The sequence below is a fragment of the Homarus americanus genome, unplaced genomic scaffold (genome assembly GCF_018991925.1).
Source record: "Homarus americanus isolate GMGI-L3 unplaced genomic scaffold, GMGI_Hamer_2.0 scaffold27262, whole genome shotgun sequence".
NCBI lineage: Eukaryota > Metazoa > Arthropoda > Malacostraca > Decapoda > Nephropidae > Homarus > Homarus americanus.
Window position 1 is genome coordinate 4,835 of NW_024725481.1, and position 14,634 is coordinate 19,468.

The 14,634-nt window shown below is 42.3% G+C and overlaps 1 long non-coding RNA gene across 1 annotated transcript; it reads left to right on the plus strand.

The window, feature by feature from the left end:
- Window positions 1-8,431: 8,431 nt before the first annotated feature.
- Window positions 8,432-11,938, plus strand: LOC121864888. The gene is made up of 3 exons (XR_006088680.1): window positions 8,432-9,120; window positions 10,747-11,315; window positions 11,915-11,938. It is a non-coding gene; the product is annotated as an uncharacterized LOC121864888 (long non-coding RNA).
- The last annotated feature ends 2,696 nt before the right edge of the window (window positions 11,939-14,634 follow it).

Consider the following 14,634-nt stretch of genomic DNA (forward strand, 5'->3'; position numbering starts at 1 on the left):
GTGTACAGTATGTGTGGACGACTACATCTAGTGCAGGTGTTTGTCATTACTGTCACCACACACCTGACTCACCACCCTCCATACATATCTGACATCATTAGCTTTCAACACAAATTTTAGATCCACAAAATAATTATCAATTATGTTTCACTTAAGACAATAATAAACTACTTGAATATTTAAAATGACTGACATATATTCTGTATTTTAGGGTAAGTTCAAGAAATTCTCTATTTAGTTAATTTATGTTAGATTAATAACTTGAAATAAACTTTTAAAAACAAGTTATTTAAACAACCTTACTCATGATGATTTACTGTACATTATATATATGGTAACTACTCAGACAGCCAAGAGATAACATACACTACCTCTCACACTTTGCCCTGGGTTCATGTCCTGTTGTTCCAAGACTTACCTCTGTTGTTAATATTAAAAGTGTCGTCCCTGTAGTGAAGGTGTTAGTGGTGATAGTCTACTAACACCTGGTGTATGGGGTCACCTCTGAGCTGAATAAAATCATCTGTTGTTAATATTAAAAGTGTCGTCCCTGTAGTGAAGGTGTTAGTGGTGATAGTCTACTAACACCTGGTGTATGGGGTCACCTCTGAGCTGAATAAAATCATCTGTTGTTAATATTAAAAGTGTCGTCCCTGTAGTAAAGGTGTTAGTGGTGATAGTCTACTAACACCTGGTGTATGGGGTCACCTCTGAGCTGAATAAAATCATCTGTTGTTAATATTAAAAGTGTCGTCCCTGTAGTGAAGGTGTTAGTGGTGATAGTCTACTAACACCTGGTGTATGGGGTCACCTCTGAGCTGAATAAAATCATCTGTTGTTCATATTAAAAGTGTCGTCCCTGTAGTGAAGGTGTTAGTGGTGATAGTCTACTAACACCTGGTGTATGGGGTCACCTCTGAGCTGAATAAAATCATCTGTTGTTAATATTAAAAGTGTCATCCCTGTAGTAAAGGTGTTAGTGGTGATAGTCTACTAACACCTGGTGTATGGGGTCACCTCTGAGCTGAATAAAATCATCTGTTGTTAATATTAAAAGTGTCGTCCCTGTAGTGAAGGTGTTAGTGGTGATAGTCTACTAACACCTTGTGTATGGGGTCACCTCTGAGCTGAATAAAATCATCTGTTGTTAATATTAAAAGTGTCATCCCTGTAGTGAAGGTGTTAGTGGTGATAGTCTACTAACACCTGGTGTGTGGGGTCACCTCTGAGCTGAATAAAATCATCTGTTGTTAATATTAAAAGTGTCGTCCCTGTAGTGGAGGTGTTAGTGGACTCGCCTACAGTACTGTACACAAATCATTATATTATGAACATTGTGAAGAGAATAATTATAATAATTATAAACATAAAAGTAAATATATTTATTCTGACCTTTTTCTAAACATTTATTACAAAATATCAATTAAATCTCATAATTTTGGTCAATTAAACACTAACAAAACAAATTTACATTACAGGATAAATATAAATGAATTACTATATATATATATATATATAATTATCTAGGAAATAATGAACTCGGGGAATATTATCTGGATTTACAGAATTTCAACGTAAAATATACAGTACTTAATCTATTAATTACAGGTATATATATCAATTAACCGGGAAAGGTGCATTAAGTGGATTGTTTATCACGGGAGTCATGATATTGGGGGGAGGGGGAATGTACAGGGTGTCACACACACACACGTACAGTACCCCCCCCAAAAAGTACTTTAGCCAGGGGGTCGGTTAGGTTAGTCTTGTCACACACACACACGTACAGTACCCCCCAAAAAGTACTTTAGCCAGGGGGTCGGTTAGGTTAGCCTTGTCACACACACACGTACAGTACCCCCCAAAAAGTACTTTAGCCAGGGGGTCGACGTGATTGCCAGTCAACATCTTTTACATAGAATGGAGCGAGAAATTATCTGGGATCCACGCAAGATGTGATAGGTCTCGCCACTCTCCATCACAACTAGGGTATACGTAATGCTCAGATGGCACGGAGGACTGGGGCGAGCGAACCCTCGGTATGACCTTTGGTTGGGTGCCATGAAACAACTGCTACTATACACTGACACAAATACTAAAGAGCTCTGGCATGGAAGGGAAATAGCACAGGTATTCCTATTTTAAAGAAGGTTTATATCGGTACTAGACGTTCAGTTATTGACTATGAAGCTTCTATAATGTACAGTAAGAAAGTTATTGAAAAGCTCGCAGGGATACAAGACGAGGCCATGAGAATCGTTTTAGGGTGTCAACGGAACACTGGAATTGAGAGAATGGAGTTAGATTTACCAAGTACAGAACAGAGTAAAAGAACTTGCTGTAGCCGCTACTCTTAGGACCATTAGGAGATACTAGGTTGTCCCATACAGTAATGTGCTCCAATGAAAGAACAGATCTTGGCAATGTGTCCAAGGCTATTGTATAATATTATGATGGAGTATAATGTAGATATATATTGCATCTCATTACAGTCTTATTTAAGGTTTAGACCATGGCAGGAAGGATGCAGTACAGCAGGTTATACAAGTGTAACACTGAGTCGTCCAAAGAGAGTGAGAAAGCTAATAACCCTTGAAACTAAGAAAGAAATTATAAATAAACGTGAGAATGGAATAAGCATTGCGAAACTTAGTGATGTATGGGATGGCTAAATCGACTATACAGTAAATACGGTTTTGAAGAATAAAGAGGAATTAAAAAGTGTGCAAGAGGCTAAGGGAATCTTTAGACTCTGCAAAGCAAGGTGTAATGTGATTGAAGATATGGAAAAGTTACTCTTAGTGTGGATAAAGGAGAAAGAAATGGCAGGTAATAGCATTAATGGAGCTATAACTTGTGAGAAGGCCAGACATTTGTTTGAGGACCTTCAATCCAAGACTCCCAGTGCAAGTGACAGTGCTGTGCCAGTGTTTAGGGGTACCTGCATGCTGAACAACACTAAGGTAAGATAAAGTACCGTATTTTTTACAATTTCCACAGAAATTTTCCAGTGTTAAGTGGTTGTATTTGGGGGCCTGGAACGGATTAATCCTATAACGAACGAGGTTCTAGAACCAATTAGATTCGTTACAACACCGAGCGAAAGTGATGGGAGTAAATATACGTACTGTAGTACAGTACATGCTGTATGTATCCTAGGGTACACGTGGAGATGGCCGACTCTTGGATATTCTTATTCCCAAAGTGAATGGAATGGTAATTTTCGTGACGTTGTTTCAATATTAATATAATCCCATGAAAAACGAATGACAGGTGCAGTTGTTAGTGCGTGAAACCCAGGGTGTTGTGTGTTTGCCCAGGAAAGAGGTGACACTGCCAGTCACTGACAAATGGAGGCAACCACCAGAGTGAAGCCAATAAGAAAGAGAGACAGGTACATGGTACATCCAATACAAAATGTATACAGAGCACATTGTGAGCTTCCTTTATCCACCCCATCCTGAGTGTAAACCACTGTAGAGAAGGATATAGGGGTAGTCATCGATGATAAGCCGACGTTCTCCGACCATCTAGCTGAGAAGAGAGTGGCATTATTACAAGAACGTCTGTTCGGCTGGTTAGCTACCTCATGAAGCTACCAAGCACCACTTTGCTGGGATGGGAGAACATCTCAACACATGAAGAAAGAAGACCAATAAGTTGTTACAAATGCCAATGGGTACGGCCATCTGGCGGGGGAGAAGTGTCGTGCTCGGGAGGTCTGTAACACCCGGGCACCAACTGCTTTAGGCAACTGGACAGGGCAACAAGAAATGCACAGCTCGTAGTGGCCCTCACTCCTCCTCCTCCGACCGGCAGTGTCCCAAGTGGAGGAAGGAGCGTAGGGTGGATAAACTGCCAAGCAAGAAAAACCTGAGCTACAAGGAGGCTCTCCTTGTAGTGAAGACCGAAGAAAAGAAGATTCAAGACCCCAACAAGACCACAGAAAAATGTGTACCAGAACAAGAATGGCAATTAAAAGTAAAAGGAAAAAAGGAAGAAGTCCAAAGAAAATGACTGCAAACAAAAAGCTTCGGCCGAAATAGCCGTCAGGGGAAGTGGCCAGTAATCCCCTAACAGGTCTAGAGGTAACAGTGTGTCACTGAGCGAATGCAGCCCTAATCTGTCTTTTTTTTTTCTCTTCAAGAAACTTACAGAGACGAGTAGGAATTGACCAACCCATTGCGTGAAAGTGAGGTGATAAAGAGAGCGGCTGAGAAAGTACAAAAATGTGTAAGTACAGACATGCTTGTTCAGCTGAATGAGCCCATACTTCCACCTTATGATTCTTCCTCGGACTCGGGTTCAGATGATGAAGATGAAAATGATTGCGAAAGTGCGGAAGATCGGCCTGCAAACAGATTCCCCGTGAGGCAGAGGAGACCAGTACCTAGTTACAATGGATCAAGTGACTGAGGAAAACCGGGAGAACTGAGGTGTCGGTACATATTCAGGTATTTTACAAAAAAATTATATTATGGAGAGAGTGAAGGCAATGGTCCAAGAAAGTACATGGACATGCAGTCACCGAGGACATCATTGAAGTAAATGCAGAGAAAGCATATAAAAAACTTTGTGGAGCAGGGACAACTAGTGTGACTAAAGTTTCCTCATAGCTGTGGGTAGTTTTCCTCAGTATCATTTGGTGGTGCCAATAGAGAAATGGAGAGATTCAAGGAGGAAATGCTATAAGAGGTAAATCATGCCTACTGCCAGATATTGTATTCATACGACGGCCCTGGTAGTGTGTCCTAGGGTACACGTGGAGATGGCCGACTCTTGGATATTCTTATTCCCAAAGTGAATGGAATGGTAATTTTCGTGACGTTGTTTCAATATTAATATAATCCCATGAAAAACGAATGACAGGTGCAGTTGTTAGTGCGTGAAACCCAGGGTGTTGTGTGTTTGCCCAGGAAAGAGGTGACACTGCCAGTCACTGACAAATGGAGGCAACCACCAGAGTGAAGCCAATAAGAAAGAGAGACAGGTACATGGTACATCCAATACAAAATGTATACAGAGCACATTGTGAGCTTCCTTTATCCACCCCATCCTGAGTGTAAACCACTGTAGAGAAGGATATAGGGGTAGTCATCGATGATAAGCCGACGTTCTCCGACCATCTAGCTGAGAAGAGAGTGGCATTATTACAAGAACGTCTGTTCGGCTGGTTAGCTACCTCATGAAGCTACCAAGCACCACTTTGCTGGGATGGGAGAACATCTCAACACATGAAGAAAGAAGACCAATAAGTTGTTACAAATGCCAATGGGTACGGCCATCTGGCGGGGGAGAAGTGTCGTGCTCGGGAGGTCTGTAACACCCGGGCACCAACTGCTTTAGGCAACTGGACAGGGCAACAAGAAATGCACAGCTCGTAGTGGCCCTCACTCCTCCTCCTCCGACCGGCAGTGTCCCAAGTGGAGGAAGGAGCGTAGGGTGGATAAACTGCCAAGCAAGAAAAACCTGAGCTACAAGGAGGCTCTCCTTGTAGTGAAGACCGAAGAAAAGAAGATTCAAGACCCCAACAAGACCACAGAAAAATGTGTACCAGAACAAGAATGGCAATTAAAAGTAAAAGGAAAAAAGGAAGAAGTCCAAAGAAAATGACTGCAAACAAAAAGCTTCGGCCGAAATAGCCGTGAGGCGAAGTGGCCAGTAATCCCCTAACAGGTCTAGAGGTAACAGTGTGTCACTGAGCGAATGCAGCCCTAATCTGTCTTTTTTTTTTCTCTTCAAGAAACTTACAGAGACGAGTAGGAATTGACCAACCCATTGCATGAAAGTGAGGTGATAAAGAGAGCGGCTGAGAAAGTACAAAAATGTGTAAGTACAGACATGCTTGTTCAGCTGAATGAGCCCATACTTCCACCTTATGATTCTTCCTCGGACTCGGGTTCAGATGATGAAGATGAAAATGATTGCGAAAGTGCGGAAGATCGGCCTGCAAACAGATTCCCCGTGAGGCAGAGGAGACCAGTACCTAGTTACAATGGATCAAGTGACTGAGGAAAATCGGGAGAACTGAGGTGTCGGTACATATTCAGGTATTTTACAAAAAAATTATATTATGGAGAGAGTGAAGGCAATGGTCCAAGAAAGTACATGGACATGCAGTCACCGAGGACATCATTGAAGTAAATGCAGAGAAAGCATATAAAAAACTTTGTGGAGCAGGGACAACTAGTGTGACTAAAGTTTCCTCATAGCTGTGGGTAGTTTTCCTCAGTATCATTTGGTGGTGCCAATAGAGAAATGGAGAGATTCAAGGAGGAAATGCTATAAGAGGTAAATCATGCCTACTGCCACTTCCAGATAGTGTATTCATACGACGGCCCTGGTTGTGTGTCCTAGGGTACACGTGGAGATGGCCGACTCTTGGATATTCTTATTCCCAAAGTGAATGTAATGGTAATTTTCGTGACGTTGTTTCACTATTAATATAATCCCATGAAAAACGAATGACAGGTGCAGTTGTTAGTGCGTGAAACCCAGGGTGTTGTGTGTTTGCCCAGGAAAGAGGTGACACTGCCAGTCACTGACAAATGGAGGCAACCACCAGAGTGAAGCCAATAAGAAAAAGAGACAGGTACATGGTACATCCAATACAAAATGTATACAGAGCACATTGTGAGCTTCCTTTATCCACCCCATCCTGAGTGTAAACCACTGTAGAGAAGGATATAGGGGTAGTCATCGATGATAAGCCGACATTCTCCGACCATCTAGCTGAGAAGAGAGTGGCATTATTACAAGAACGTCTGTTCGGCTGGTTAGCTACCTCATGAAGCTACCAAGCACCACTTTGCTGGGATGGGAGAACATCTCAACACATGAAGAAAGAAGACCAATAAGTTGTTACAAATGCCAATGGGTACGGCCATCTGGCGGGGGAGAAGTGTCGTGCTCGGGAGGTCTGTAACACCCGGGCACCAACTGCTTTAGGCAACTGGACAGGGCAACAAGAAATGCACAGCTCGTAGTGGCCCTCACTCCTCCTCCTCCGACCGGCAGTGTCCCAAGTGGAGGAAGGAGCGTAGGGTGGATAAACTGCCAAGCAAGAAAAACCTGAGCTACAAGGAGGCTCTCCTTGTAGTGAAGACCGAAGAAAAGAAGATTCAAGACCCCAACAAGACCACAGAAAAATGTGTACCAGAACAAGAATGGCAATTAAAAGTAAAAGGAAAAAAGGAAGAAGTCCAAAGAAAATGACTGCAAACAAAAAGCTTCGGCCGAAATAGCCGTCAGGCGAAGTGGCCAGTAATCCCCTAACAGGTCTAGAGGTAACAGTGTGTCACTGAGCGAATGCAGCCCTAATCTGTCTTTTTTTTTTCTCTTCAAGAAACTTACAGAGACGAGTAGGAATTGACCAACCCATTGCATGAAAGTGAGGTGATAAAGAGAGCGGCTGAGAAAGTACAAAAATGTGTAAGTACAGACATGCTTGTTCAGCTGAATGAGCCCCTACTTCCACCTTATGATTCTTCCTCGGACTCGGGTTCAGATGATGAAGATGAAAATGATTGCGAAAGTGCGGAAGATCGGCCTACAAACAGATTCCCCGTGAGGCAGAGGAGACCAGTACCTAGTTACAATGGATCAAGTGACTGAGGAAAACCGGGAGAACTGAGGTGTCGGTACATATTCAGGTATTATGCAAAATATAATATTATGGAGATGGAGAGAGTGAAGGCTGTATTGATTGAATATCAGACCAAAGAGTACAGCCCAAAATTACATCACATATAACAGCAAGTACACTAAAGACCTTGTGGTACCACCACATATCAGGTGGACACACACCAAGACCCAAGGGACGCGATGTTTTCTGCTAATTCTTGTTCCACCTGAATTAGCGAACGAACTATCTTCCTGCTTGTTACCGCTGCTAACCCTCTTGGTGCGACCAACACCTGGGTGGCTGTGTGTGTTGGACAGAAGTGAGAATGGCTGCCCGTCAAATTCTGGCTATGATCTCATCATACAGTAGGTCCTGGACTCGTGGGCTGTTTTCCCAACCTTCACCTGTCGACTGTCAATTCTCTGGAGAGTGGGTCCAGGACTTGCACCTGCAAACTACCCGTTTCTTGGTGATTATGTTAAAGGTGTGTCACTCAAGCTAGCACAAACAAAACCTCCTCAAGATGGACCCAGAGGCATTAGCAAGAAGGTCTTTTAAGGCTGGCTTAGTCATGTTATATTCTAGGTGACCTTCATGGAAATTACCGAGACTTAATGTGTTTTGAAAAGTCCTCGGGGGAGAGAGGGTCCACCTTAACCTCAGGAGCTGGGAACATCTCGCCAAATAGAGTGCGGAAATACTTCCGAAAATCAAGCTAGTTCAAACCTAACCTAACGCTATATACTCCAAGAGGACTGAGGTGTCGGTACATATTCAGGTATTATGCAAAAAAATTATATTATGGAGAGTGAAGGCAATGGTCCAAGAAAGTACATGGACATGCAGTCACCGAGGACATCATTGAAGTAAATGCAGAGAAAGCATATAAAAAACTTTGTGGAGCAGGGACAACTAGTGTGACTAAAGTTTCCTCATAGCTGTGGGTAGTTTGAGTTTTCGTGGTACTTCTCGACTGTTCCGTGCTAGGAACTCAATCATCTCATATTTAATGCAGAAAGATGGGTCATCCAGGAATAAAAGACTCCAAAGCCCAGTCAGAAGTCTGGATTACAAAACAAAAAGTTTAAAAAGAATCGCATCCAAGAGTACAAACTTTCCCACCACAAAGTACGAAGGTCAGGCCAGATCACAGACATTGGCCTCTTACACGATATGGAACGTGATGGTGAAGTGAGTGATGATGGATTTCGTGCTGATGGCGTACGACATGGAGTGTTTGACAGGTACAAGATCCCTTCTAGAGACATTTGCAGTGTTATCAAGAACTTAAAGCTCAACAGGCTACTGGTACTACTGCTGTATAAGTCCTTCATTACTCCCCTGAAGGAGGTATTTTGATGGTGGGGGTCTGAAGCTCTTCCAGATCCCATACCCTGCCATATTATACACTGGAATACCCACTTCTTAATGTATATACAAATGCCCTGATGAATAATGTCCCCATCACCTTAAACTCAAGAGGCATTAGCAAGAAGGTCTTTTAAGGCTGGCTTAGCCATGTTATATTCTAGGTGACCTTCATGGAAATTACCGAGACTTAATGTGTTTTGAAACGTCCTCTGGAGAGAGGGTCCACCTTAACCTCAGGAGCTGGGAACATCTCGCCAGGTAGAGTGCGGAAATACTTCCGAAAATCAAGCTAGTTCAAACCTAACCTAACGCTATATACTCCAAGAGGACTGAGGTGTCGGTACACATTTAGGTATTATGCAAAAAAATTATATTATGGAGAGAGTGAAGGCAATGGTCCAAGAAAGTACATGCAGTCACCGAGGACATAAGAACATAAGAATGGAGGAAACTGCAGCGCGCCTATTGGCCCATACTGGGCAGTCCCGTTTACACCCAGCCCTTATTGCTCATATAAGCATCCAACCTATGTTTGAAGCTATTCAGCGTATTCGAGTTAATGATGATATTTGGTAACTTGTTCCATTCATCCACTGCTCTGTTTCCAAACCAGTGTTTACCGATTTCACGCCTAAATCTAAATTTATCTAATTTAAAACCATTGTTACGAGTTCGCTCCTGGTTGGATAGTTTGAGTACCTTTGTAATGTCCCCTTTGTTTAGCCCTGCCTTCCACTTATACACCTCTATCAGGTCGCCCCTCGCTCTACGTCTCTCGAGGGAGTGCAAACTAAGATGCTTTAGCCTGTCTCTATATTCAAGGTTCCTAATGCCCGGGATTAGTCTTGTCATTCTCCTCTGAATTCTTTCCAAGGATTCTATATCCATTCTGTAATACGGTGACCAGAACTGAACTGCGTAGTCCAGGTGTGGTCTCACAAGAGCAAGATACAGTTTTACGATGACCTCGCTAGTCTTGTAACTAACACTCCTTTGTATGAACCCAAGTACTTTATTAGCCTTGTTACGAGCAAAAACACATTGTTTACTTGGTTTAAGGTTCCTACTTATCATTACTCCTAAATCTCTCTCGCAGTCGGATTTCTCTATGGCATCGTTGTTCATCTGGTATCTGGTTTCCCTGTTTACATCTCCTATACTGAGTACTTTACATTTGTCGACGTTGAATTTCATCTGCCATTTTTCAGACCATTCGAAAAATTTGTTTAGATCTTCCTGTAGTTTTGCCGAGTCCTCGTCAGATTTAATAACACGTCCTATTTTAGTGTCATCAGCAAATTTACTTATGTTGCTGTCTATGCCGATATCTATGTCGTTTATGTATATAATAAATAATAATGGTCCAAGTACTGAGCCTTGGGGAACACCACTTGTGACGTTGCTCCAATGGGACTTAGTGCCGTTAATGCTCACTCGCTGTTTCCTGTCCTGTAACCACGCCCTAATCCATTTAAGGATGTCACCTTTGATGCCATGTGCTTCTACCTTTCTAATTAGTCTTTCGTGGGGGACTCTGTCGAAGGCTTTGCTAAAGTCGAGATATACCACATCATAATTGTGCCCCTCGTCCACCGATTCGAAAACTGATGAAAAGAATGTTAATAGATTAGTTAGGCAAGAGCGTCCGCTTGTGAAGCCATGCTGGGAATCATTGATCAATCTGTGCTTGTAAATGCAGAGAAAGCTTATAAAAAAACTTTGTGGAGCAGGGACAACTAGTGTGACTAAAGTTTCCTCATAGCTGTGGGTAGATTGAGTTTTCGTGGTACTTCTCGACTGTTCCGTGCTAGGAACTCAATCATCTCATATTTAATGCAGAAAGATGGGTCATCCAGGAATAAAAGACTCCAAAGCCCAGTCAGAAGTCTGGATTACAAAACAAAAAGTTTAAAAAGAATCGCATCCAAGAGTACAAACTTTCCCACCACAAAGTACGAAGGTCAGGCCAGATCACAGACATTGGCCTCTTACACGATATGGAACGTGATGGTGAAGTGAGTGATGATGGATTTCGTGCTGATGGCATACGACATGGAGTGTTTGACAGGTAAAAGATCCCTTCTAGAGACATTTGCAGTGTTATCAAGAACTTAAAGCTCAACAGGCTACTGGTACTACTGCTGTACAAGTCCTTCATTACTCCCCTGAAGGAGGTATTCTGATGGTGGGGGTCTGAAGCTCTTCCAGATCCCATACCCTGCCATATTATACACTGGAATACCCACTTCTTAATGTATATACAAATGCCCTGATGAATAATGTCCCCATCACCTTAAACTCAAGAGGCATTAGCAAGAAGGTCTTTTAAGGCTGGCTTAGCCATGTTATATTCTAGGTGACCTTCATGGAAATTACCGAGACTTAATGTGTTTTGAAGTCCTCTGGAGAGTGGGTCCAGGACTTGCACCTGCAAACTACCTATTTCTTGGTGATTATGTTAAAGGTGTGTCACTCAAGCTAGTACAAACAAAAGCACCAACAAAACCTCCTCAAGATGGACCCAGAGGCATTAGCAAGAAGGTCTTTTAAGGCTGGCTTAGCCATGTTATATTCTAGGTGACCTTCATGGAAATTACCGAGACTTAATGTGTTTTGAAAAGTCCTCGGGGGAGAGAGGGTCCACCTTAACCTCAGGAGCTGGGAACATCTCGCCAGGTAGAGTGCGGAAATACTTCCGAACATCAAGCTAGTTCAAACCTAACCTAACGCTATATACTCCAAGAGGACTGAGGTGTCGGTACATATTCAGGTATTATGCAAAAAAATTATATTATGGAGAGTGAAGGCAATGGTCCAAGAAAGTACATGGACATGCAGTCACCGAGGACATCATTGAAGTAAATGCAGAGAAAGCATATAAAAAACTTTGTGGAGCAGGGACAACTAGTGTGACTAAAGTTTCCTCATAGCTGTGGGTAGTTTGAGTTTTCGTGGTACTTCTCGACTGTTCCGTGCTAGGAACTCAATCATCTCATATTTAATGCAGAAAGATGGGTCATCCAGGAATAAAAGACTCCAAAGCCCAGTCAGAAGTCTGGATTACAAAACAAAAAGTTTAAAAAGAATCGCATCCAAGAGTACAAACTTTCCCACCACAAAGTACGAAGGTCAGGCCAGATCACAGACATTGGCCTCTTACACGATATGGAACGTGATGGTGAAGTGAGTGATGATGGATTTCGTGCTGATGGCATACGACATGGAGTGTTTGACAGGTACAAGATCCCTTCTAGAGACATTTGCAGTGTTATCAAGAACTTAAAGCTCAACAGGCTACTGGTACTACTGCTGTATAAGTCCTTCATTACTCCCCTGAAGGAGGTATTTTGATGGTGGGGGTCTGAAGCTCTTCCAGATCCCATACCCTGCCATATTATACACTGGAATACCCACTTCTTAATGTATATACAAATGCCTTGATGAATAATGTCCCCAAGCAAATAAAATGGATGTTTAAAAATAGAAAAATAGATGAAATAAACCTTTTTTTAATTGCAATTGAACAATGTTACTTTGGTTTCAACATCATCGAATGGAATCAACATTCTTACACTTGATTAATAACAATCTTTACTTTCCGTTCAACAATCATCCAAAACTTTTCAACAGTCGTTCAACACGTGACAATGTTTACTTGCTTTCAACAATCGTCTCATTCTTCATTGACAATTCACTAATACTTTCAACATTTTTCAAAACTAAGTAACAATCTTTAAAACACCATAACTATGCAAAAAGTTTATGTTTTGGTGTTTTTCGTAGATCGAAAGACTAGTTGATCTAATTCGAACTTTTGAAGCAAGTAACGAATCACAGAGTCGAGATGGTGTGCTACACACTCAGTATTTTCATTACGAGTGTGCAGCTTCTCCCGTATACAGTTCGTCCCCGAGCCCCTCCAGCATGCCACGGAGGCACCGAATAACAAGTGCTACAGATCGTGATCGCATTATCGAGGCCTACAGAGCCGAACAAGATTTCCTCGTAGTTGCAGCAGCCCTTGGAGTTCAACAGGGTTGAAGAGGCTCACGCAGGAGGCAGACACAAGATCATCGACAATGAAACTCTGGATCTAATAGTGATGCTGCTTGAAGCAAACCCTATGATGACCTTGAGAGATAAAGGAGGAGGTCATGGATATATTTCCTACAAAACCACATTTCAGTGAGGTAACGCTTTTGCGTTATTTGGAGGGGGAGCTGATATCACTGAAAATGTCCCGTGACTCCCCAGCAGAAAGAAATTCTCCCGCAGTAAAGGAGGCGAGACACGCTGGCGACGGGTCTACAGCAGCAACTAGTATACATTGATGAGACAGGTATGTAATTATGTAACCACTTATCAACTATCTGTAGTATGTACTACATAATTACTTAAGTAAACTGTATGTAACGAGTGAGTACTTAATATTGATCTCAGTTTGATGCATCGTACAACTTTCCTTGTGTTAATGTTTAATTACATTACAGTATGACTACATACACTGATGTTTCATTTCCAGGGTTCAATCTGTGGACCAAGAGGACGTACGGCAGGGCAAGACGCGGGGAGCGTGTGCATCGCGCCGTTGGTGGACGGTTTGGCAGAAACACGACAGTGATTGCTGCGATAGCTGAACACTGTGGAATACTCTATCACGAAATTCACTATGGTTCAGCGACGAAGGAAGTATTCAGTGATTTCATCGCATCACTTGCAGCAATAATCGGAGACGCAAGATCCATACTTGTTCTAGACAACGCTCCAATTCACAACGGTATCGCAGCAGTCTATCCCGAGCTGAATTTTAAATTTCTCCCTCCATACTCTCCTTGCTTGAACCCCATAGAAAACTGTTTCTCTGTGTTTAAATCATACCTGAAGCAGTACCTCCACCGTGAAGCTCCACGGTGCAACGCGGCCCACGCCAGGCAAGAAAGAGTGACTCTCAATGCACTGAGGGAGAACATTTTGCAAGTTGGCGTGGAATTTGCACTGCCTAGTGTCACGGAACATGTTGTGTCGCAGAACTATAACCATGTCAACACCTACTTGGTTCAATGTATTGAGCGCCGAGACATCTTCAATTGATATACAGTAGGTCTACAGTAATAGAGTATAACCTACTGCCTTACCGTTTGTTCCACTTGAAACAATTCACAACAGAAACCTTCTATACACTCATGGGTTCTTTTTTACCTGACAGGTTACTATTCGTGAGGCAGAGGAGGAAGGCAAGTCAACAGGATGCTGATATGACACTCCTCTCCCCAATCCCACTACCCCTCCCACCCTCACCTACCTCCATCCCTACCTTACAGCCAGGCAGAAACAACCCACCAAGGTGTACGAGGCCTTTACTGTGAATTGCTTCGTGGGAGTATCATGACACCAATGTATTTAGCTATTAGTATAAGGCCCTTTTTTCTTTGTTTCTTTTTAAGCAATCGTATGTTTTATGTAGCTACTACATACTAAAGACTAAAGACATTACATAATTACATAAGTTTATACCAGAATTCATTGTGTTGTTGATGTGTGTGTAAGTATACTCAAAAATTAAATATTCATGGCTGTTACTGATTTTAAAGATTGTTGAATAAATTCTTTTCAATGATGATTGTTTCAGTTGCATTGTT